The sequence below is a fragment of the Trichechus manatus genome, unplaced genomic scaffold (genome assembly GCF_000243295.1).
Source record: "Trichechus manatus latirostris isolate Lorelei unplaced genomic scaffold, TriManLat1.0 scaffold00151, whole genome shotgun sequence".
Lineage (NCBI taxonomy): Eukaryota > Metazoa > Chordata > Mammalia > Sirenia > Trichechidae > Trichechus > Trichechus manatus.
The window spans coordinates 6204936-6228319 of NW_004444087.1; the positions used below are offsets into that span (position 1 = coordinate 6204936).

A 23384-nucleotide genomic window follows, 5' to 3' on the forward strand; every position below is an offset into this window, starting at 1 on the left:
ATGTAGTTGCTGGACTACTGGGCCTTCAAACTTTTAGAGTAAGTGCCTGCCAACAAATACAAGGAGACAAGGAATACGTGGGGCCCAGTCCTGAGGGAAAATGTAGGTAGAAGCAATGCTGAGATTATGAAGCCACTCAAAACACTGAGAAGTGACCATGAATCTTATGGCCAAGTTGGGTGTGAGTGTTCTACAGAGACAAGTGGTCTGGTGTGCCCTTCCTAGTCTTGTTCGCCTTTTCGGTAAGTACTTATTAAGAGCTAACTATATGCTCCACTACTCATCAGTCAGTTTGTCGTACTGCAGTGGCTTGTGTGTGGCTGGGATGCTGGAAGTTATGCCACTGGTATTTCAAATACCAGCAGAGTCAAACATGGTGGATAGGTTTCAGTGAAGCTTCCACACTAAGACAGACTGGGAAAAAGCACCTGGGGATCTGCTTCTGAACAAACTGACCACTGAAAAACTGACAGCAGCGGAACACTGTCTGATATAGTGCTGGAAAATGACTGGGGAAGAGCTGCCTCTTTAAAGTAATGCTTTCGGGACCTTCATTTGCTGATGTCACACAACTCAAAATGAGAAGAAACAGCTGCAAACATCCATTAATAATCGGAACATGGAATGTACGAAGTATGAATCAAGGAAAACTGGAACTCGTCGAAAATGAAATGGAATGCTTAAAGATCGATATCCTAGGCATTAATGAGCTGAAATGTACTGGTATTAGCCATTCTGAATCAGACAAATCATGTGGTCTCCTATGCCGGGAATGACAAATTGAAGAGGAATGGTGTTGCATTCATCATCAAAAAGAACACTTCAAGCTCTAACCTGAAATACAATACTGTCATTGACAGGATAATACCCATATGCCTACAAGGACGACCAGTTAATATTATTATTCAAATTTATGTACCAACCACTAACATCAAAGATGAAAAAACTGAAGATTTTTACCAACTTCTGCAGCCTGAAATTGATCGAACATGCAATCAAGGTTCACTGATAATTACGGAGATTGGAATAAAAAAAATGAAAACAAAGAAGGATCAGTGGTTAGAAAGTATGGCCTTGGTGATAGAAACGACGCCAGAGATCACATGATAGAATTTCGCAAGACCAATGACTTATTCATTGCAAATATCTTTTTTCAACAGTAAAAATGATGACTATACATGTGGACCTCACCAGATGGAATACACAGGAATCAAACTGACTACATCTGTGGAAAGAGATGATGGAGAAGCTCAGTATCATCCATCAGAACAAGGCCAGGGGCTGACTGTAGAACAGACCATCAACTGCTCATATGCAAGCTGAAGTTGAAGCTGAGGAAAATTAAAAAAAAAAAACAAGTCCATGAGAGCCAAAGTACGGCCTTGAGTATATTCCACCTGAATACAGAAACATCTGAAGAACAGATTTGATGCACTGAACACTAATGACCAAAGACCAGATAAGATGTAGGATGACATCAAGGATATCATATATGAAAAAAGTAAAAGGTCATTAAAAAGACAGAAAAGGAAAAAAAAAATCAAAATGGATGGCAGAAAACACTCTGAAACTTGCTCTTGAGTACGGAACAGATAAAGTGAAAGGAAGAAATGATGAAGTAAAAGAGCTGAACGGAAGATTTCAAAGGGCAGCTCAAGGAGACAAAGTAAAGTATTATAATGAAATGTGCAAAGACCTGGAGTTAGGAAACCAAAAGGGAAGAACACGCTTCGCATTTCTCAAGCTGTAAGAACTGAAGAAAAAATTCAAACCTCAAGTTGCAATACTGAAGGATTCTATGCGCAAAAAATTGAATGACACAGGAAGCATCCTCAAAAGAAGATGGGAGGAATACAGAGTCACTGTATCAAAAAGAACTGGTCGGCATTCAAACAACTCAAGAGGTAACACATGATCAAAAACCTACGGTACTGAAGGAAGAAATCCAAGCTACACTGAAGGCATTGGCGAAAAACAAGCCTCCAGGAATTGATGGAATACCAGTTAAGATGCTTCAACAAACAGATGCAAAGCTGGAAGCACTCATTCGTCTTTGCCAAGAAATTTGGAAGACAGATACCTGGCCAACTGACTGGAAGAGATCCATATACATGCCTATTTCAAAGAAAGGTGATCCAATGGAACGTGGAAACGATCAAACAATATCATTAAAGTCACATGCAAGTAAAAGTACGCTGGAGATAATTCAAAAACAGTTGTAGCAGTACATTGACAGGGAATTACCAGAAATTCAGGCTGGATTCAGAAGAGGACATGGAACAAGGAATATCATTGCTGATGTCAGATGGATCTTGGCTAAAACCGGAGAATACCAGAAAGATGTTTACCTGTGTTTTACTGACTATGCAAAGGCACTGGATTGTGTGGATCATAACAAATCCTGAATAACACTGCGAAGAATGGGAACTCCAGAACACTTAACTGTGCTCATGCAGAACCTGTACATAGACCAAAAGGCAGTTGTTTGAACAAAACAAGGGGGTACTGCATGGTTTAAAATCAGAAAAGGTGTGTGTCAGGGTTAAACCCTTTCACCAACTTTATTCAATCTGTACGCTGAGCAAATAATCTGAGAAGCTGGACTACATAAAGAAGAATTCGGCATCAGGACTGGAGGAAGACTCATTAACAACCTGCGATATGCAGATGACACGACCTTGCTTACTGAAAATGAAGAGGACTTGAAGTACTTACTGATGAAGATCAGAGACTACAGCTTTCAGTATGGATTACATCTCAGCATAAAGAAAACAAAAATCCTCACAACTGGACCAGTAAATAACATCATGATAAATGGAGAAAATATGGAAGTTGTCAAGGATTTCATTTTATTTGGATCCACGATAAACGCCCATGGAAGCAGCGGTCAAGAAATCAAATGACTCACTGCACTGCGCAAATATGCTGCAGAAGTGTTAAAACAAAGATGTCACCTTGAGGAGTAAGGTGTGACTGGCCCAAGCCATGGTATTTTCAATCACCTTATATGCATGTACAAGCTGGACAATGAATAAGGAAGACTGAAGAAGAATCAATGTCTTTGAATTATGCTGTTGGGTGAATAATACAGAATATACCATGGACTGTCAGAAGAACAAACAAATCTGTCTTGGAAGAAGTCCAGAAAGAATGTTTCTTAGAAGCAAGGATGGCGAGACTCTGTCTCTCGTACTTTGGACATGTTATCAGGAGGGACTAGTCCCTGGAGAAGGACATCATGCTTGGTAAAGTAGAGGGTCAGTGAAAAAGAGGAAGATCCTCAATGGGATGGACTGACACAGTGGCTGCAAAAATGGGCTCAAACACAGCAACGATTGTGAGGATGGCACAGGACCAGGCAGTGTTTCATTCTATTGTACACAGGGTCACTATGAGTCAGAACTGACTCAATGGCACCTAACAACAACAACTATATGCTAGAGTCCCTGGGTGGAGCAAATGGTTAAGTGTTTAGCCAAAAGGCTGGGTGTTTGAACCCATCCAGAGGCACCTTGGAAGTAATGCCTGGTAATCTGCTCCTAAAAGGCCACACAGTCTTGAAAACCCTATAGGGCAGTTCTACTCTGCATACTTGGGTAGCCGTGAGTGGGAAATGACTCCATGGCAACCGCCACCACCAACAACAGCAACTATATCCTAGACATTGTGCTGGAGAATGGGGTAGAGAGGAGTGAGATAGTTCCTACCCCCAGCAGCTCATGGTCTAATAGAGGCAACAGGTATGTAAACAAGGAATTAAAGCACAATCAGATACGGGCTAGGTAACCAGTGACAGTGAACACCAAGAAAGGGGCAACAAGCAGAAAAGTAGGCAATATTTGAGGAGGGTCTTCAAAAACCATTCACCAGGGTGGAGAGGTGAGACACTGCATTGAAGGGGAAGGACATGTTCTGTAAAATTTATAGAGAAGAGGAGTTTCATAGATCCTCTTGAAGTATTTATGAAAACTAAGGATTCTCCTCCTAGACACACACACACACACATACACAGAATCCTGTATTCTTATTTTAGGACACTCACATGTCCACTTGAGTTCTTCTCTCCATGGATCCAGGGTAAGAATCTATGAACGGAGGTGTAACAAACCATGGAACATGGGGGATCCACAAGCCATCTACTGTGGTGGGACCAAAGATACATGTAAGGGAGCTATGGGTAATAGATTGCAAAGGTAAATGGCATCAAATCACGAAGGGTCACCAGGGCCAGGTGGAGAAGGACAACCACCATCATCTGGCAATGGGAGCCATGGGAGGGGCTTAAGGTTCATGTGCGGCATGAGTGAGACTGGAAGAAGGATGGGAGGGGGCAACAAGGAGGGAGATTGTTCAGAGATTGTTGTCCTCATTCAGCTAAGAAATGAGTGGGCTTGGATGAGGGCAGTGGCCACGGGGATTGAACAGAAGAGGTCAATCAGAGAGACTGGGTCAAACTGAGTTCATGTGAGGCATGAAGGAACATGAGAGTCAAGGACAATGCCTGAGTTTCTACCTCAGACAACAGGCAAGTTTCTGTGATGGTGGCCGGCATAAATTTGCTTGTGAACGAACTCAGCTGAGCTAGTTTCCCTCAATGTAGATGTCTATTCATGAGAGAAAGGTGATGTGTGAAACTCTTAAGTATGCAGGACACATAACCAGAGAACCTCTGATTGTTGGATAGACTCATGACATTATTTAGCTTACACAACACAATTGCTGAGACAACAGATCACTTTTTACACCTGAAGCATGCAAGATTTTACATGCACAAAGTTCAAATTGGCTCAGGAAAAGGACACTAAATTACATATTCCTTCTGTCCCCTCATAGAATTATACTCTCTGTCTACAATCTTATTAAAGAGGCAGAAGGGTGTGGTTTAGTTACAAGGCCTCTCACGCTGAGCCAACCAACAATTTATTAAGGTTGGGACAGTTCACCTGATTATGGCCCAGGGTGTGAAGACCCTAAGAAGTGGGAGCCGTGTCTGAGGAGATCTAATGCAAACCAAAGAGGTTCAATGCAAGATGCATTCCAACATTACTATCTGAAGTCAGTTATTTGGAGCTTGGACACTTTGGTTTTTCTTATTCCATAAAGTAAGGTTGTGATTTAGGTGTTGGGGAAGTTCTCAGGATGATCCACAAGGGCTACCTCAATACAACAAGAACTTCTCTCTTTGCAGTAGCTTCTGAGGCTGCTTATGTACAACCAAACACCTCAGGGGATCTGGTTCCTTGGTTTATGGTCATGGTTTCATGAGACATTGCAGTTAATTGGCCTAATAATGTGTTTAGTGCTTCTGTTCTACCTCCTAGTTCCTTGAAGAGTGCCTGGGGTCTTAAAAGCTTGCAAGTGGACATCCAAAGCACAACAATTAGTCTCTATCTGCCTGGAGCAACAGATGAAGGAGAGTCAGGAATAGGAGGAGGAAATGGCACGTGTGGCTATTTGCCTCCATGAACAACTGCCTCCTGTGCCATAAGACAAGAACTAGATGGTGCCCGGCTACCATCACTGAATATTTTGGTCAAAGATTCTATAGAAGAATCCTGATCAAAAGGGGAAAAAGCTGTGATGGAATCCAGACTCTCTAGAGCCATGAAGGCTGGGTGAACCCTGAAAACTACTGCCCTGAGATAAGCTTTAAACCTTAAACCAAAACTATTCCCTGAAGTCTTCTTAAAACCTAACACCAGTTTATCTAAACTAGTAAAAAATGCTTGCCTTGAGCATCGTGTTCTTTTAAGATCTGTCTATATGGGATCAAATCAACAACAGCAACTGGAAAGATTAGACAGGAAACTCAGGGGGCAGTGAGTTTATGTTAATGGGCGAGGAACAACTCAGAAAAGGAGGGTGAGAATCGTTGCACAACTCGAAGAAATGTAATGAACGTTACTGAATTGTACTTGCAGAAACTGTTGAATTGGTGTATGTTCTGCTTTGTTTATTCTCAACAACAACAACAACAAAATAATTAAAAAAAAGACATTCCCTATTTTTAAAATGAAATGTTTTATTTTTCTTATTAGTAACTCATGCTCATTTTACAATAAAAAACTATCACAAATATAAAGAATAAAATTAAAATCACAATCTTCCACTCACTAGTCGAAGTCATACTCTGGTCTGTATTTCCCTTAAATATTTTTTCCAAATTTAAAATTATATAGTTGAATGAAATGTCCAGAATAGGGAAATCTATAGAGACGAAAAGCAGACTGTAGTTGCCTAGGGCTGGGGGGAGGGAAAAGGATGTGGGGATGGAGGATGACAGCTAAAGGGTGTGAGGTTTCTTTCTGGGGTGATGAAAATGTTCTAAAATTGATTATGGTAATGGTTTCACAACCCTGTGAATATACTAAAAAACCAAGGACTTGTATACTTTTAAATGGGGGGATCATAAACATATGAATTATATCTCAATAAAGCTATTAAAAATATATATGGTTGAAATCAAACCATATGTAAAATTCTGTATTGTGATTCCTTTCACTAGCATATCATAAATCTTTTACTACATCTATTACAAATTTTAGAAAAAGTCTTAGTAGTACTATTTCAGCTGCACCTGACTGCCATATATATCGATGTTTTGCATACAAATGGATTTGGAGTTGCCTCTCGAGAACACCCTCTGTGCACTGGGTCTTTCTGCCACCTCCAAAGAGCAGCGTGGCCATGGGGGATACAGTCTTTGTCCAGAAAGCAGGACAGATGCCTGGCCGACCTCCACTCCACAGCCACACAGGGAGGGGCCGTCACTGCCCAGGAACTCCAACTCAGGGTACAAAAGGTGGCTGCCTCCACGGTGGGCGCTGGATGGGCTCTGGATGGAGCCTCGTCTCTCCTGTCTGGGCTGTTCATGAGGGTGGGGTGGCAATCTACACAGCACACTTGGAGACCATGATTCTGAGCCCTTATCCCTTCCCCTTCTCCACAAAGGCAAGAAAATACAAGCCCAATCCTGAGAGAACAAGGCCAGGCCAATGAGTTCATTAATTCATTAAGCCACTGGACTATGGTGATGAACAGTACTCCACTCGTAGCTGAGTTTCTACATGATGAAATCTCTCCCCCAGGTTCCCCCTGCAAGTCACTTCCAAGATTTTCAAAACTGCCTGGAAGCCCTAGTTGATTCTGGGACTTTTGATACTTTTTACGCAGATTAACTCTTTGACTCCTCCCCATGCATCGCCCTAGTCAAGTGTGTGTTTTGGTCTATCCTCACCTTCCCCAGTTCATTTCCTTTTCTGTTCTCACTACTGACACTTGTGAATTCTTGCTCCAGCCTCCTTCTATGCTGTTGTTGTTTAGACTCCCCTCCACTGGCCTCTCTGTTAACTGAAGACCTACCCACGCTCCAGGACCCAACGCAAGCACCACTCCCTCAGAATGCTGGTGCCGCGCTCCCTCCAGCTGGCAGAGCTCTGGGCTTTGAGGGGGGAATGTGGACCAGTACCCAGACTCTGGAGCCAGCCGTCTGGGTTTGAAAGCCAGCTGCACCTTATCTACACAGCAGGGTTAACAGCACGCACATCACAGGGCTGGGCGATCCAATGAGCTATTATGAGTCAAGTGCTCAGTGCCTGGCACAGGGAAGTGCTACATAAGAGTGACTTGCTACTGGCCCATGGGTACAAGTTAGTTACACGCAGCTACTGACCAGGAAGGGGGCCCTCCTGTCCCCCTTAGCATTCTGTGATGCAGAGGGGAAGAGACAGGGTTATCTGCATCATCACGCCCTCCACCCACCACACCTGTCTGCCACAGCTGCTTGGCCTTGTTTGCTGCGTGACTTAGACATGGTGAGCCATGGCCCATGTGGCAGCACCTTACAAGAAGGGAAGAGACTTGTGAATGAGAAGAGGTTTGGGTAAGGACTTAACGAACAGATAGTTGAAATCAGGGTCCTAGGTTAGACATTCTGGGTACTTAATGTACAAATGTTAACCAGATTCTATCATCCCCGCTCCCTTAAAACCATTTTGAGGAAGTGGTAAGGACAGAGGTACCACTTATAATGGCAGAACTGGGGCAGATCTCTGGAAGATCTGATTGCCATCAGGCCCTTCCCTAAGGCAAAACCTGTCCTTCTCCCAGGGATTCCTTTAGTCTGGGATCAGCCTAGTTTGTCAAGCTCACCTCCTGCCACACCTTACACTCCAGCCACACCCGAATACTCCCTGTTCCCTGAATACATGAGCAATTTCCCCTCAGCCTAGAAGGCGCCTCCCTGGAATGTTCCTCTGATCCTGGAGGCTCAGTGCAGATCCATCCCGCTGGTAAGGGCCACTCCCACCACCCACATCAGACTGTCCTGAAGTTGCTGAACCACAGATAAGGCTCCCTCAGGAGAGCCTGAATTCCTTGAAGGCCCAAACTCTGCTTTCATCTCAACTGCCTTTCCTCCCAAGACTAGCACATAGTAGGTGTTTAATAAATTTTTATTATGTGAGTGACAATTTAACTACATTGATCAACTGCTTTATCTGCAGAAGTTACCAAATAGTGAAAGTATCCAGTTTGAAAACTTTATGAAAATGCTCAGCATGTCAACAGTTCTCTGTTCAACAAGCGTCTGTTTCCTCTGCTGTGATATGCACACTCTGAGAGGGTTCTCTCAGGTTGTCTTCTTGCAGTGAGCTACATGTCTTCACCACACAGGATGCCCAGAGGCATCTACCGCGCAGTTCTTAGATTCAACACTTATCCTTTCAACACCATCACTTTCACAATGCTGAGCTTAGTTTTCTGCAGTAAGAATTAAACTTAAAGAGAAATTTCTATATGAAAGTATTTTATACTAAATCTCAAAATATCAATACTTGCTTACAGCAGTATGAAAATGCAGAGCCCAGGTTTGGAGAACAGTTTATAGAAGTTAACCAGGAGATCTCTGAGTTAGAAGGGGTGAAAAAATGCCCAACCATTTGGGTGCCAGCAGGGTCGCACTGTGGTGTTTTGGGAGTCATTGCCCATCCTCCCTGTGAGAACTATAAATCTCTGTCCACTGCCACGTGACTTGTGGTGTAATAGCATCTCCCATGTAAGAAAAGTGTACTTCCCTGTCCCACTGACGTCAGGCTTGGCCGCATGAATTGCTTTGAGTTTTGAGTCTGTCCGATGGAATGTAATAGTGCTGTATGCACCAAGCATAAGATTTAAGGGCCATGTATGGTTCAGCCATTGTGCTCACTCCCTTTGCCATGAGAACAGCATGTCCTGATAGGAGCTGCTCCTACCATTAGTATCTCCAAATGAAGACAACACATGGTACTGGAGCAATCATAGTCAACCTACAGCCAATATAGAAATAAACTTTTGTCACAAGCCACTGAGATTTGGGGTTGTTTGGTAATACAGCATAAGCTAGTAAAAGCTGACCATTACAGGTCTGAAGAGGTGGTCCTATCTCTAAGAATATAACACAAAATAAAAATAAGGAATAAAGGACCTGGTTTGTTTTGAAGCTTGGTTATTTATTTTTGCCAAATTGAGGTGTGGAATGATAAAGTAGAAAGGACACTGGATTTGAAATCAGAAGACTTAAGACATGGCTCCACTGTGTATTTCGGAATATTGAGCCTCTGCCTCTCTGAACCTTATTTCCAATGTCCAGGAAAAGGGAATGATAAGAATGCCTATCTTGTATGAAGCCAAACAGGATGGAATGAGACAGAAGATGTAACCACAGCGTAGTGCCGGTCTTCAGTGCTAGTGATCACTATTGATCCATGATGTATTTAGAAGGAGAAATACCATGTAAATATCATCTAAATTAAGTGTCAAGATTTTAGAGGGTTAATTAGTGGTGACTTCACATGCTCGAAGGATTAGTTATAGTAGAAATACATCCTCTACTTTCAAAAGACTTCTACCTGTTAGGATCATCTTTTAAACAGCATTTATAATGGGTGGGTACAACTTTTAGGGGCATGCTCATGACTAAAAATGACATTCCCTGAAGAAAATCCCTAACCCACCTATAATTCAGAACATTAATGGGACCAAGGCTTTGGGGGTTGTTATTCAAATTTTCAGTAGAAGTCTCTAGTTTTCTGTACAGGAAGAAGTGCAAGCCTGAATTTTAACCTAGAAGACACTTTGCTTAGAATTAAAAAAAAGGAAAAAATAGTGTAACAGAGACACATAAACCCACCTCTCTTGTAGCCTTCATCAGCAGTCAATCAAGAAGTTCTGCTCGTTTTGCAGAAAGATGGGGTGCAGAACTCAAATTTTAGTAAGACCAGACTAAATGGTCTGACTGAGACTGGAGGTTAAAAAAAGAAAGCATGGGCCCTGGATTCTCTATCAGCTCAGAACTAAAACAATTTCCGAGGCCAACTCTTCAGACAGGGACTGGACTGGACTGTGGGACATATAAAGGGATACTCGTGAAGGATGTGCCTCTTAGTCAAGTAGATACAAGAGACCCAAGGGGTAGCTTCTGTCCAGAGGTGAGATGGGAAGGCAGAGAGGGTTAGGAGCTGGTTGAATGAACATGGGGAATCAGGGGCGGAAAGGAGGAGTGTGCTGTCACAGAATGGGGTGAGCAATTAGGGTCACATAACTATGTATGTATAAAATTTTGTATGGGAGACTAATTTGAAATGTAAACTTCATTTAAACTGCAACAATTAAAAAAAAAAGTAGTTCTGCTTATTCTGCAGAAACTCCCTAGCAGCAGCCTCTCCCTGCCACTGTGCATGATATGTTCTCCACAATGGCCCTCGGCCATCATCCCAGAACTCAGAACTATGTCGCTACCTTGCTTTAATGCCTTCTTCTCACCTCTAGACTAAAGTCCACACTCCTTAGGCTGTGATTCAAGAACCCCTCATGACATGGCCCTTGCTTATCCTGCTAACTTCACCTCCCATCAAAGCCCACAACTGACCCTGGGCTTCTACACTCCAAGCCTTTGTCCCCTCAACACACCAGGCCCCTCCATGCCTCTGGGTCTTTAAATACTAGTCCCTCTGCCAGAAATATTCTCTGCCTGGCCCATGGGAGAACCCTAGCTCTCCCTTCAAGAGTCAGTCTAGGTAGCACCTCTTTTATCGCGCCCTCCCGACTCCCCAGGCACAGTGGGTTACTTGGCCTTTGTGCCACTGAGCACTTTGTAAATCCCTCTCTAACGACCTTTCACATTGGGCTACAATTACTCATTTCCATGAGTTTCTTCTCCACTGCCCCGTACTCTACCATGGGTCAAGGCCAGCGGCACCTTCACCTCTTCACCTCCTGCATGTGGAACGGGTCCTAACACAGGGATACTGTTCATGAAGCTCCTGCTGAATGAATGAAGGTAGACACCAGACAAAGAAGGCTGTACAGGCCAGGGGATATCTTGAAACTCATTCTTGAATTGTTCAACACGATTATGTTGGAAGATCAGAGTGGAGAAGGCAGCTTCCTAGAATTAAAAGCTTCAAGAAAACTTTTAATATCCACCAGTTTAGTCTACAAAGTGGGAAGTCGTGAAACAGAACTACAAGAGCAAACTCTGATCTAGTTTAGGGAAGAGCGAACAGTCCTTGTCAGAAAAGGAAAACCTTTCCTTTGCTTTGGTGAGGCAATACAGTGCAGTAAAAAAAGAGAAGGGAGGGCTTTGCAGTTAGAGATCAGCTCAAAACCTGGCTCCCTACATGCTGGCTACGTGATGTCATCTCTAAAATGGAGGAAATCCACCGGCTCTTTCTAAGTATTAAACAGGAAGGTAAGTAAAGTGTCTACAAATGTGCCTAGCACTGGTGGGCATAGAATACACTGTGGCTATTACTATTATCACCACAATGATTACTCTCTGCTTGTACAGCAGTGACTCCAAAACCTTCTGGGGGCAGGGGGTGGAGGGGGTAGTGGTCTTTGTGCCATGACCACTGCACACCCAGCTCACAGTGCAAAGGGTAACACTCATTCGGCACACTGGGGCACACTGATCAGGCTGCTGCAGGCTTCAGGGGAACTGCAGGGGGCTCTAGGCGCCCTAGTGCTACCCAGCTGCTCCACCTCCGTATGCCACACATTAGAGAGCTTTGGCACACCAGCTGTGAATCACAGATATATACAACAACGTGGACTTTTACAAGGACCTAGGGATCACCAAAAAGATACAAAACAGGAAGACTGGTATTCAAACTATCTGCAGAGATGGAGTTTGAAATGGAAACAGCTCATCTTTCCAGAGAGTCATCTGAGCCTCGCCATACACAGGTAGCAGGCAAGGTAGGGCCACGCAGGGCCAAGAGCTTGGGTATGCTGCCAGAAGATCAGGGTTGATTCCAAGCTCCATCACTAAAGTAGGCACACTATCCCGGACCACTGAATTAAACTCTCTGTGCCTCAGTTTCTTTATCTGCAAAGTGAGGAGAATATACCTTGGTTGCTGTGAAGATAAAACTGGGGAGGAGCCACCAGAGTATCAGCTCCACTTCTCAGGTACACCAGGCCCCTAAGTATGCCCATCCCCACCCCCCTCCCCCACACCAAGGATATGGTGACACACCAGTGCACACTGCACCAGGGCTGGGTTTGGGACCTGGCTCTTTGAGGCCACATGGTTGGTGGAAAGAATGCAGGCTTTGAAGGAAAGACAGACTTGGGTTGACCCAGCTCTGCTATATACTTGCTGAGTGATTTGGGAGGCAGGTTACTTACACTAGTTTAGCCTTGGTCTCTTCATCTGTTCAGTGAGAATACTAACTCCCTCCTCGCTGAGCCGCCATGATAATTAAATGTGAACCTCCCACATCAAGTATTCAGCAGGCTGGAATGTACAGAAACTGAGTAAACGCCAGTAACCTTCCCTCATAAATCCAAATCCAGCACTCTCTTTCCACTACACCGTAGGTTTTTCCCCTTTGCTATCAAAACAAGCAGAAAGCCAAAATGCTTAAAGTCCTGGGGGACAGAGACAGCTTAAACAACACTGAAGACACTACAAAGGCAAGCGTGTTCTCAGGAACAATCCACTAGCCTATACCCTGGGAGTTTACAAGATAATGATTTAGAAATAAACACAGACCATTAAAAGAATTTTTGAATCGATGTGCTCTGCTGGACTACAGGCCAATAAAGATCAGCAAGTGCTGCAGGATATGATAGACCAGTTTTGTCTAACTGTAAGTCTGGCTGCAGAACTTTTTTTTCAAGAGCAAAACATGATTTAGAGAGCCACACCAGAAGTCAATTGAGAACTACCAAAGGCCAGTCCAAGAGAGGCACATACAGGCAAACCTCCAGAGTTCTAATTTTAACTCAACATAGACATGTCAAAGGAATAAACATATTTTCTGAACAAAAGTAAAAATAGCAGAGAGCCCAGTAAATCCCCTCTAAGTATACGTCACTCAACTTTTGGCAAAGCACTAGCCCTGCTTTTGCCATGAGGTTCTACAGGAGACCAGAGATGACCCTGGTGCAGAGGGAGCCCCTCTCCCAGCACACCAGTCACCTCTGGAGTGGTGCAGAGAGAAGAGACACTGGACACGGGGGTGGGAGCTAGCAGCCACCACCAGCTTTGTTTCTCAAGGTCATGTCCCTTCATGATTCCAACACCAGCACAGAGTTCAGTGAGAAAGATTCACATCCGTGCTACTCTCCATCCCAGCGAACTGAATGGGACTTGCTGGAAATCCCTACACTCTGCTCAAAGTTTGGCCATATTCCATATGGTAGTTTTCGTTGTAAAAACAGTGCATTGTAGACCTGGGTAATGACACAAAATTGCTTCTTGTAAAATCTGACAGAAATATCCCTTAAATGCCTCCCGCAAAAACGTTTCTATAAGATGTAAAATTAGGGATGTCTAGAAGAAGACTAGGTCGCGAAGAAATAGTGAGGAAAGAGGATGTGGGGACACAGAGACGATCTGTGGCAAAGAAAAGTATGATAACAGTAGTGAAAATAATACAAAACAGTAACCAGCTTTATACTCCTTTCCAGTTTACAAAGCCCTTTCATGTACATTTGACATTCTGGCTATAAACATATATCTGAATGGCTGTGGTAGTGAAGAAGGATTAGCTGTCTTCCCTCAGCTCAGAGTACAAAACCAGAACCAACAGGTAGAAGTTACAGGAAGGTAGATCATAGCTCAGTGGCAGGACATCCACATGCTAAAGAATGAAGTTGGAACTCTATCTCACATCATATAGAAAAATTAATTCAAATAGATGAAAGACCAAAATTTAAAGCCTATAAAACTCTTAGAAGAAAATATAGGGGTAAATCTTCATGATCTCAGACACTAAAATCACAGGCATCAAAAAGTAAAAATAGATAAATTGGACTTCATCAAAATTAAAAACTTTAATACATCATAGGACACTATCAAGAGACTGAAAAGACAACTCACAGAATGGAGAAAATATCTGCAAATCATATATCTGATAAAAAGAACTCTTAAAACTCAACCACAAAAAGAACAAATAATCCAATTAAAGAGCAGGCAAAGGCTCTGAACAGAAAGGTATACAAATGGACCAATAAGCACATGAAAAGATACTCAATATCAATACTTTTTAGGGAAATACAAATTAAACCACAACGACATACCACTTCACACCCATTAGGATGACCGTAGTCAAAAAGTATACAAAAGATGGACAATAACAGGTGCTGGCTAGGATGTGGAGAAAATGGAACTTTCATCCATTGCTGATAAAAACGTAAAACGGTGCAGGCACTTTGAAAAACAAATTATCAACTTGTGATAGCTAATGTTATGTGTAAACTTGGCTAAACCATGATTCTCAGTATTATATAATTATCCTCCATTTTGTGATCTGCTGTAATAATCTTCCATTTTGTGATATAATGTACTCACATCCATGATGGGATCTGATGTGATCAGCCAATCAGTTTTAAGGGGTGTGGCCTGCACTCAATATACATACGGACATTTTGGCAAAGTTTGCTTGCTTGCTTCGGATCTTGTTTCTGGCTTGTCATCAACTGACCTCTGGTCTTTGGGACTTGAGCCAGCAGCCTGTCACCTGATCTGCTGACTTTGGGATTCGTCAGCTCTGCAGCCCCGTGAGCCAGCAGTCTGTCGTCTGATATGCCCACTTTGGGATTTGCCAGCTTCCACAGCCCAGTGATCAGCAGCCCGCTGTCTAACCTGCTGATTCTGGGTTTGTCAGCCCCTGCAGACACATGAGTCAGGAGAATCCTCCAGCTGACGCCTGACCCACGGACTTTGGGACTTGCCAGCCTCCACAACAGCAGGAGCCATTTCCTTGAGATAAATCTCTCTCTCTCTCTATGAATATGCTTCACTGATTTCGTTTCTTTAGGTAACCCAGCCTAAGACATTTGGTACTGAGAGTGGTAATAGAGAAGCAAAATCATAAGGATGAATTTTCTAAATTGGTTCTCAAGTCTGATAAGTCTTAAAGGCACTGACTACTATGCCTCCATTAGTAGAGGACACTGCTAATCCATGGAATGAGGTGGCGATATTAATATGCAAAATATTGCCACCAATAGATCAGGTATTAGTGAGAGGTGAGGATATGCGTGATCAAATGTTTGACACTTTCCTACAATTTGGTCAGAATGAGAAGTATAGGGAAGCTGGTTGGTTAGTCCTACTTTCACTAGACAAAGCGGTGAAAGAGCTGAGGACTTCAGGGTCACAGCTCAAGTGCCACATAAAAGACCTCAAAGCTGACACTTGTGCCCTGAAAGAAAGCCTTATGTCTTGTAGAACAGAGCTGATATTGCCAAAAACCAAACTCAGAGTCTTACTGTAAGAGTGGCTGAATTAAAATGCCAATTAAATTCCCAAACTCGAATGGTTTCTGAAGTTAAAGTGAGGGCATTGACTGGGAAGACATGGAATCCAGAAACTTGGGATAGGGACATATGGGCATATAATCAGGAAGCTGGGGATAGTGAGCCTCTAAAATCTGTTGAATCACTCCTAGCAATAGAACTAGCCCTCCCATCTGAAGAGATCACTCCATCTTTGTCAGCTAAGCCACCCTCCCTAGCAAAACTATTATCCCCTCCATGCCTATCTGATGAGATTAACCCAGCTGTGTCTGAAGACCATTTGTCAGAGATATCGTCTAGGGTGGGGTCTGAGTCATTGTGGGGCACTGCCTGGGACAGGTGCCTTACAAGACATTGCTGAATGTCCCCAGGACCAATCCCCACCCATTTTTGCTTCCAGACCTGTAACTACACTTAAGTCCTAGTGAGCCTCGAAAGTTAAAGTAAAAGTGTGACCCTGAAGGAGGTACACTACACTCTGAAAGAACTGCTTGACTTTTCTAATTAAGTACAAACAGAAACCTGGGAAATATGTGTGGGAATCGCTATTAAGGGTGTGGGATAATGGTGCAAGGAACATAAAGTTGGATCAGTATGAGTTTATTGATATGGATCCACTAAGTACAGAACCTTCATTCAATGTTTCAGCTTGAGAGTTTAGAAAAGGATCTAATAGTTTATTTAGTTGGTTCGCTGAAGCGTGGATTAAGCGGTGGCCTACAGCAAATCAAGCTGAAGTGCCAGACCTAACTTGGTATACAGTAGAACAAGGTATACAAAGGCTTAGGGAAATCGGCATGTTAGAGTAGATTTATCAGGGGAGACCCACAGACCCACACATGGAGTGTCCAGAGGACACACCTTTTACCACAATGGTGAGGAACAAATTTGTGAAGGGAGCCCCAGCATCCTTGAAGACTACTGTGATTGCTATTTTATGTAAGTCAGGTTTGATAGTGGGAACTGCCCTAACTGAACTGATACCTAACTACAAGGGGCTGATCAGACCTCGAGGTGGTAGGGGCCAAGTGGCATCACTTAATCAACAAAGACAAGGTGGGTGTGGTTATCATAATGGACACAGCAGAGTCAAAGCAGTAATCAGAACAGACTGACTTGTACGGATTTATGCGTTGGCTACTTAATCACGGTGTCTCTAGGATGGAAACTGATAGGAAACCTACTGAATATTTACTTAATCTGTACCAGTGGAAAAATTCTAGCTCAACTGAACGGCAGCTGTCCTAGTCACCTAGTGATGCTATAACAGAAATACCACAAGTGGATGGTTTTAACCAGGAGAAATTTATTTTCTCATAGTCTAGTAGGCTAGAAGTCTAAATTCAGGGCATCACCTCCAGGGGAAGGCTTTCTCTCTCTGTCAGCTCTGGAGGAAGGTGTTTCTCACCAATCTTCCCCCTGGTCTAGGAGTTTCTCCGCATAGGAACTCTGGATCCAAAGGACGTGCTCTGCTCCCGGGGCTGTTTTCTTGGTGGTATGAGGTCCCCATGTCTCTCTGCTCACTTCTCTCTTTTATATCTCAAAAGAGACTGGCTTAAGACACTATCTAATCTTGTCGATATCATCAATGTAGCTGCCGCTAATCCATCTCATTAACATCATAGTGACAGGATTTACAGAACATAGGGAAATCACATCAGATGACAAAATGGCACACAATCATACAATACTGGGAATCATGATCTAGCCACGCTGACAGATATTTTGGGGGGATACAATTCAATCCATGACATTCTATCCTTTAGCCCCCAAAAATTCATGTCCTTGCCACATGTAAAACATATTCACCCCATCATAGCAAAAGTCTTAAACAAAAATCCAAAAATTCCTCTACATCTGTGAAATCTAGAATACAAGTTATCTGCTTCCAAAGATACAATGGTGCAACGGGCAGGCACAAGCTAGATACTTCCATTACAAATGGGAGAAACTGGAGGGAAAGAAAGCACAACAGGCACCAAGCAAGTCAGCAGAACACATTACATTAGCCCTCAAGGCTTGGAAAATAATCCTCTGTTCTGAGACAATTTACACAATGGCCCTGCCCTCCAGACTCTAGGTACTGGCCACACTCTCTGGATTCTGAGTAGAGGGCCCTCAGCCTTGGGCTTCAGCTCTGCCTTCCAGGCCCACTGGGACAGCAACCATGCTCCCTTGGCTTTAGGTGCATAATTCTCCTAGTCCATCTGAGTCGTGACTCCATCCTTCGAAACTCCAGAGGCCCTGGCACCACTCTTGAAGATCCCAGAAGTCATGGCCATGCCCTTTGAGATTGAGGCAGCTTGGCTTCCTGTGTTCCTTGTCTCTTCAGCTTCTGCTTCCAGTTCCTTGGCCTCTCAGCCCCTCAAGCCTCTCTGCCCGCGTCTGCCCTGCTGGGGCAAGTGTTAAAAAGCTCTGTAGCTCCACCGGTAAGTGCCTGGAGGCACCCTACTCTGACAGTATTCTTCAGCCTGAAGGCACTCAGCTCTTTTGCTCCATGGGACGGCAAGCCCAGCTCCACCGGTAAGTACCCGTAGGCACCCCACTCTGCCAGGAAGCCTTCTGCACACAGGCACTCAGCTCTCTTGCTCTGTTGGTTGGCTCCAGTGATGTCTTGTGCTACTTTCCTGGTTCTGCTGCTGCCGGTCGTTTGCTGCTGCTTCTATCTGCGCTGTTGCCAGTGTAACAGCTCTTCTATTTCCTTCTGAGTCCTCTATCCATTCACAGTTTCAAACCCACTTCCACATTTTAGGTATCTGTTAGAGTAGCACCCCACTCCCGGCACCAAATTCTGTCTTAGTCATCTAGTGCTGCTATAACAGAAAGACCACAAGTGGACGGCTTTAACAAAGAGAAATTTATTTTCTCAGTCTAGTAGGCTGGAAGTTCGAATTTACAGTGTCAGCTCCAGGGAAAGGCTTTTTTTCTCTGTCAGCTCTGGAGGAAGGTCCTTCTCATCAATCTTCCCCTGGACCAGGAGTTCTCTGCGCAGGAACTCTGGGTCCAAAGGACGTGCCTTGCTCCGGGCTGCTTTCTTGGTGGTATGAAGTCTCCATGTCTCTCTGCTCGCTTCTCTCTTTCATATTTCAAAAGAGATTGGCTTAAGACACTATCTAATCTTGTAGATCTCATCAATATAACTGCCGCTAATCCATCTCATTAACATCACAGCGATAGGATTTACAACACATAGGGAAATTGTATCAGATGACAAAATGGTAGACAATCATACAATACTGGGAATCTTGACCTAGCCACACTGACAGATATTTTTTGGGGACACAATTCAATCCATGACAACAGTCTAACTTGAATCGCCAGAATAAAGACTCACTGCCCCTCAATCAATTCTCACACATGAGCCAGTTTACAGACACTCAATCCCTTGAATGAAGGGGAGGCCAGGTCCCCTTGAGGAAGGACCCCACTGCACCGCCAAAAATTTATACTGTTGATCTTTCTCCTAGCCTTCTCCAAAGGGATCTATGGACTTTTATGAGAGTGACTGTTCACTGGAGAAAGGGAAATAATCAGACTTTCCAGGGATTACTGGACACTGGCTCTGAACTGACACTAATTCCAGGACACCCTAAACATCACTGTAGCCCACCAGTCAGAGTGGGGGCATATGGAGCTCAAGTTATTAATGGAGTCTTAGCTCAGATCTGTCTCACAGTGGGTCCAGTGGGTCCCTGAACCCATCCTGTAGTAATTTCCCCAGTTCCAGAAAGCATAATTGGAAACGGCATACTCAGCAACTGGCAGAATCCCCACATTCTATCCCCGATACGTGGAGTAAGGGCTATTATGGTAGGAAAAGCCAAGTGGAAGCCATTAGAACTGCCCCTACCTAGGAAAATAGTAAACCAAAAGCAAAACTGTATTCCTGGAGGGATTGCAAAGATTACTGCCACCATCAGTGACTTGAAGGATACAGATGTGGTGATTCCCACCGCATCCTCATTCAACTTGCTTATTTGGACTGTGCAAAAAACAGATGGATCTTGGAGAATGACAGTGAATTATCGTAAACTTAACAAGTAGTGACTCTAATTGCAGCTGCGGTTCCAGATGTGGTTTCATTGTTTGAGCAAATTAATACATCTCCTGGTACCTAGTATGCAGCTATTGATCTGGCCCATGGCTTTTTCTCAATTCTGATTTCGAAGGATCACCAGAAGCCATTTTCCTTCAGCTGGCAAGGCCAGTAATACAACTTCACTGTCCACGCAGGGGTATATCAACTCTCCAGCCCTATGTCACAATTTCGTCCAAAAGGACCTTGATCACCATACCCTTCCACAAGACGTCGCAGTGGTCCATTACACTGATGACATTATGCTGACTGGACCTACTAAGGAAGAAGTATCAATGACTCTAGACTTACTGGTAAGACATTTGCATGCTAGAGGGTGGCATATTAATCTGACAAAAATACAGGTGTCTTTCACCTCAGTGAAATTTCTAGGGGTCCAGTGGTGTGGGGCATGTCAAGATACTCCTTCTAAAGTGAAGGATAAGTTATTGCATCTGGTCCCACCTACAACTGAAAAGGAAGCGCAACGCCTGGTGGGCCTCTTTGGATTCTGGAGGCAACATATCACTATTTGGGTGTGCAGCTCTGGCCTACTTATCAAGTGACTCGAAAAGCTGCTAGTTTTGAGTGGGGCCAGAACAAGAGAACGCTCTGCAGCAGGTTCAGGCTGCCATGCAAGTTGCTCTCATCACTTGGGCCATATGATCTGGCTGATTCAATGGTGCTTGAAGTGTCAGTGGCAGATAGAGATGCTGTTTGGAGTCTCTGGCAGGCCCCAATGGTTAATCACAGGGTAGACCCTTAGGATTTTGGAGCAAAGCCCTGCCATCTTCTGCAGATAACTACTCTCCTTTTGGGAAACAGTTTTTGGCTTGTTACTGGGCCTTAGTAGAGACTGAATGCCTTACCATGGGCCACCAAGTCACCACGTGCCTATCATGAACTGGGGTTTGACCCGCTGAGTCATCAAGTCGGATGTGCACAGCAGCACTTACAAGATTGGGCTCAAGCAAGATCAGAAGGCACACGTAAGTTGCATGAGGAAGTGGCTCAAACGCCCTTGGTCTCCACTCATGTCACATTACCTTCCCCCTCCCAGTCTGCACCTATGGCATCATGGGGAGTTCCTTATGATCAGTTTACTGAGGAAGAGAAAACTCGTGCCTGGTTTACAGATGGTTCTTCGTGACATGCGTGCACTGCTCAGAAGTTAACAGCAGCAGCACTACAGTCCCTTCCTGGGATCTCCCTGAAGGGCAGTGGTGAAGGGAAATCCTTCCAATGGGCAGAACTTTGAGCAGTACACCTGGTTGTTCCCTTTGCTTGGAAGGAGAAATGGCTAGATGTGCAACTGTATACTGATTCATGGGGTGTGGCCAATGGTTTGGCTGGATGGTCAGGGACTTGGAAGGAACATGATTGGAAAATTGGAGACAGGAGGTATAGGTTAGAGGTATGTCGACAGACCTCTCTGAATAGGCTAAAGAAGCGAAGACATTTGTGTCTCATGTGAATGCTCACCAAAGGGTGCCCTCCGCAGAGGACAACTTTAACAATCAAGTAGATAGGATGACGCATTCTGTGGAAACCAGTCATCCTCTTTCCTTAGTCACTCCTGTTACTGCCCAAGGGGCTCATGAACAAAGTGGTCATGGTCGCAGGCATGGAGGTTATGCATGGGCTCAGCAACACAGACTTCCATTCACTTAGGCTGACTTGGCTACAGCCACTGTTGAGTGCCCAATCTGCCAGCAACAGAGACCAACACTGAGTCCCTGATATGGCACCATTCCTTGAGGTGATCAGTCAGCAACCTGGTGGCAGGTTGATTACACTGGACTGCTTTCATCATGGAAAGGGCAGTGTTTTGTTCTTACTGGGATAGACACTTACTCTGGAGATGGATTTGCCCTCCCTGCACGCAAAGCTTCTGCCAAAACTACCATCCATGAACTCACAGAATGCCTTATCCACTGTCATGGTATCCCACACAGCATTGCTTTGGATCAAGAGACTCACTTCACAGTAAATGAAGTGCGGCAATGGGCCCATGCTCATGGAACTCACTGATCCTACCATGTTCCCCATTGTCCTAAAGCAGCTGGCTTGACACAATGATGGAATGGCCTCCTAAAGACAAAAATTACGGTCCCAGCTAGATGGCAATACTTTGCAGGGTTGGGGCAATGTTCTCCAGGAGGCTGTAAATGCTCTAAATCAGTGTCTAGTATATGGTGTTGTTTCTCCCACAGCCAGGATTCGCAGGTCCAGGAAACAAGGGGTGGAAATGGGAGTGGCACCACTTACTACTACCTCTAATGACCCACTCACAAAATTTTTGTTTCCTGTCCCTGTGACCCTATTCTCTGTAGGTCTAGAGGTCTTAGTTCCAAAGGGAGGAATATTCCCACTTGGAGACACAACACTGATTCCACTGAACTGGAAGTTAAGAACGTCACCTGACTACTTTGGGCTCCTCATGCCTCTGAATCAACAGGCAAAGAAGGGAGTCACCATAATGGCTGGTGTGACTGATCCTGTTTACCAAGAGGAAATTGGATTGATATTACATAATGGAGGTAAAGGGACATGTATGTCTGGAATACAGGAGATCCCTTAGGGCATCTCTTAGTACTATCATTCCCTGTGATTGGAATGGAATCGTCAATGGAAAACCATGGCAACCCAATTCTGACATGACTACTAATGGCCCAGACCCTTCAGGAATGAAGGTTTGTGTCACCCCACCAGGTAAAAGGCCATGATCAGCTGAGGTACTTGCTGAGGGTAAAGGGAATGCGGAATGGGTGGTGGAAGAAGGTAGCTCTAAATACCAGTTATGGCCATGGGACAAGCTGCACAAACAAGGACTGTAATTGTTATGAGTCTTTCTTGTTTTGTTATACGTGTATGTGTGCACGTGCGTGCGTGCACACACACACAATGTTTTTGTTTTCTTCCCTCCCTTATCACTTATAAGATGTAAACAGGGCTAGTGTGTTTTCAGCTGTATGCATGCTAGTTGTATCTTGTTAGGTGAAAGTATAACTTTATAATTGTCTTTTTTTAGAGATTATGTATGATTTAAGGAGATGTGTAGAGGTGCCAAGTTGACATGGGGTGGACAGTGATAGTTAATGTTATGTGTCAGCTTAGCTAGGCCATGATTCTCAGTATTACATAATTATTTCCCATTTTGTGATCTGACGTAATTATCCTCTATAATGTAATCCCATCCATGATGTGATCTGCCAATCAGTTGTAAGGGGAGTTTCCTCAGGGGTGTGGCCTGCACCCAATATATACAGATGTTCTGGCAAAGCTCGTTTATTTGCTCTGGAACCTGTTTCCGGCTTGTCATCATCTGACTTCTCGTTCTTGGGACTTCTGCCTAGCAGCTTGTTGCCTGGACTGCACACTTCGGGATTCTCCAGCTCTGCAGCCCTGTGAATCAGCAGCCTGCCATCTGGCCTGCGGGTTCTAGGTTCGTCAGCCCTTGCCGCAATGTGAGTCAAAAGAAGCCTCCAGCTGATGCTTGACCCATGTACTTTGTGATTTG

The 23384-nt window shown here is 44.1% G+C and overlaps 1 protein-coding gene across 3 annotated transcripts in view; it reads right to left on the reverse strand.

The window, feature by feature from the left end:
• CUX1 (cut like homeobox 1) overlaps nt 1–23384 on the reverse strand; it is a 449005-nt gene that overhangs the window by 202873 nt on the left and 222748 nt on the right. The gene's annotated exons all lie outside the window — the stretch shown is intronic.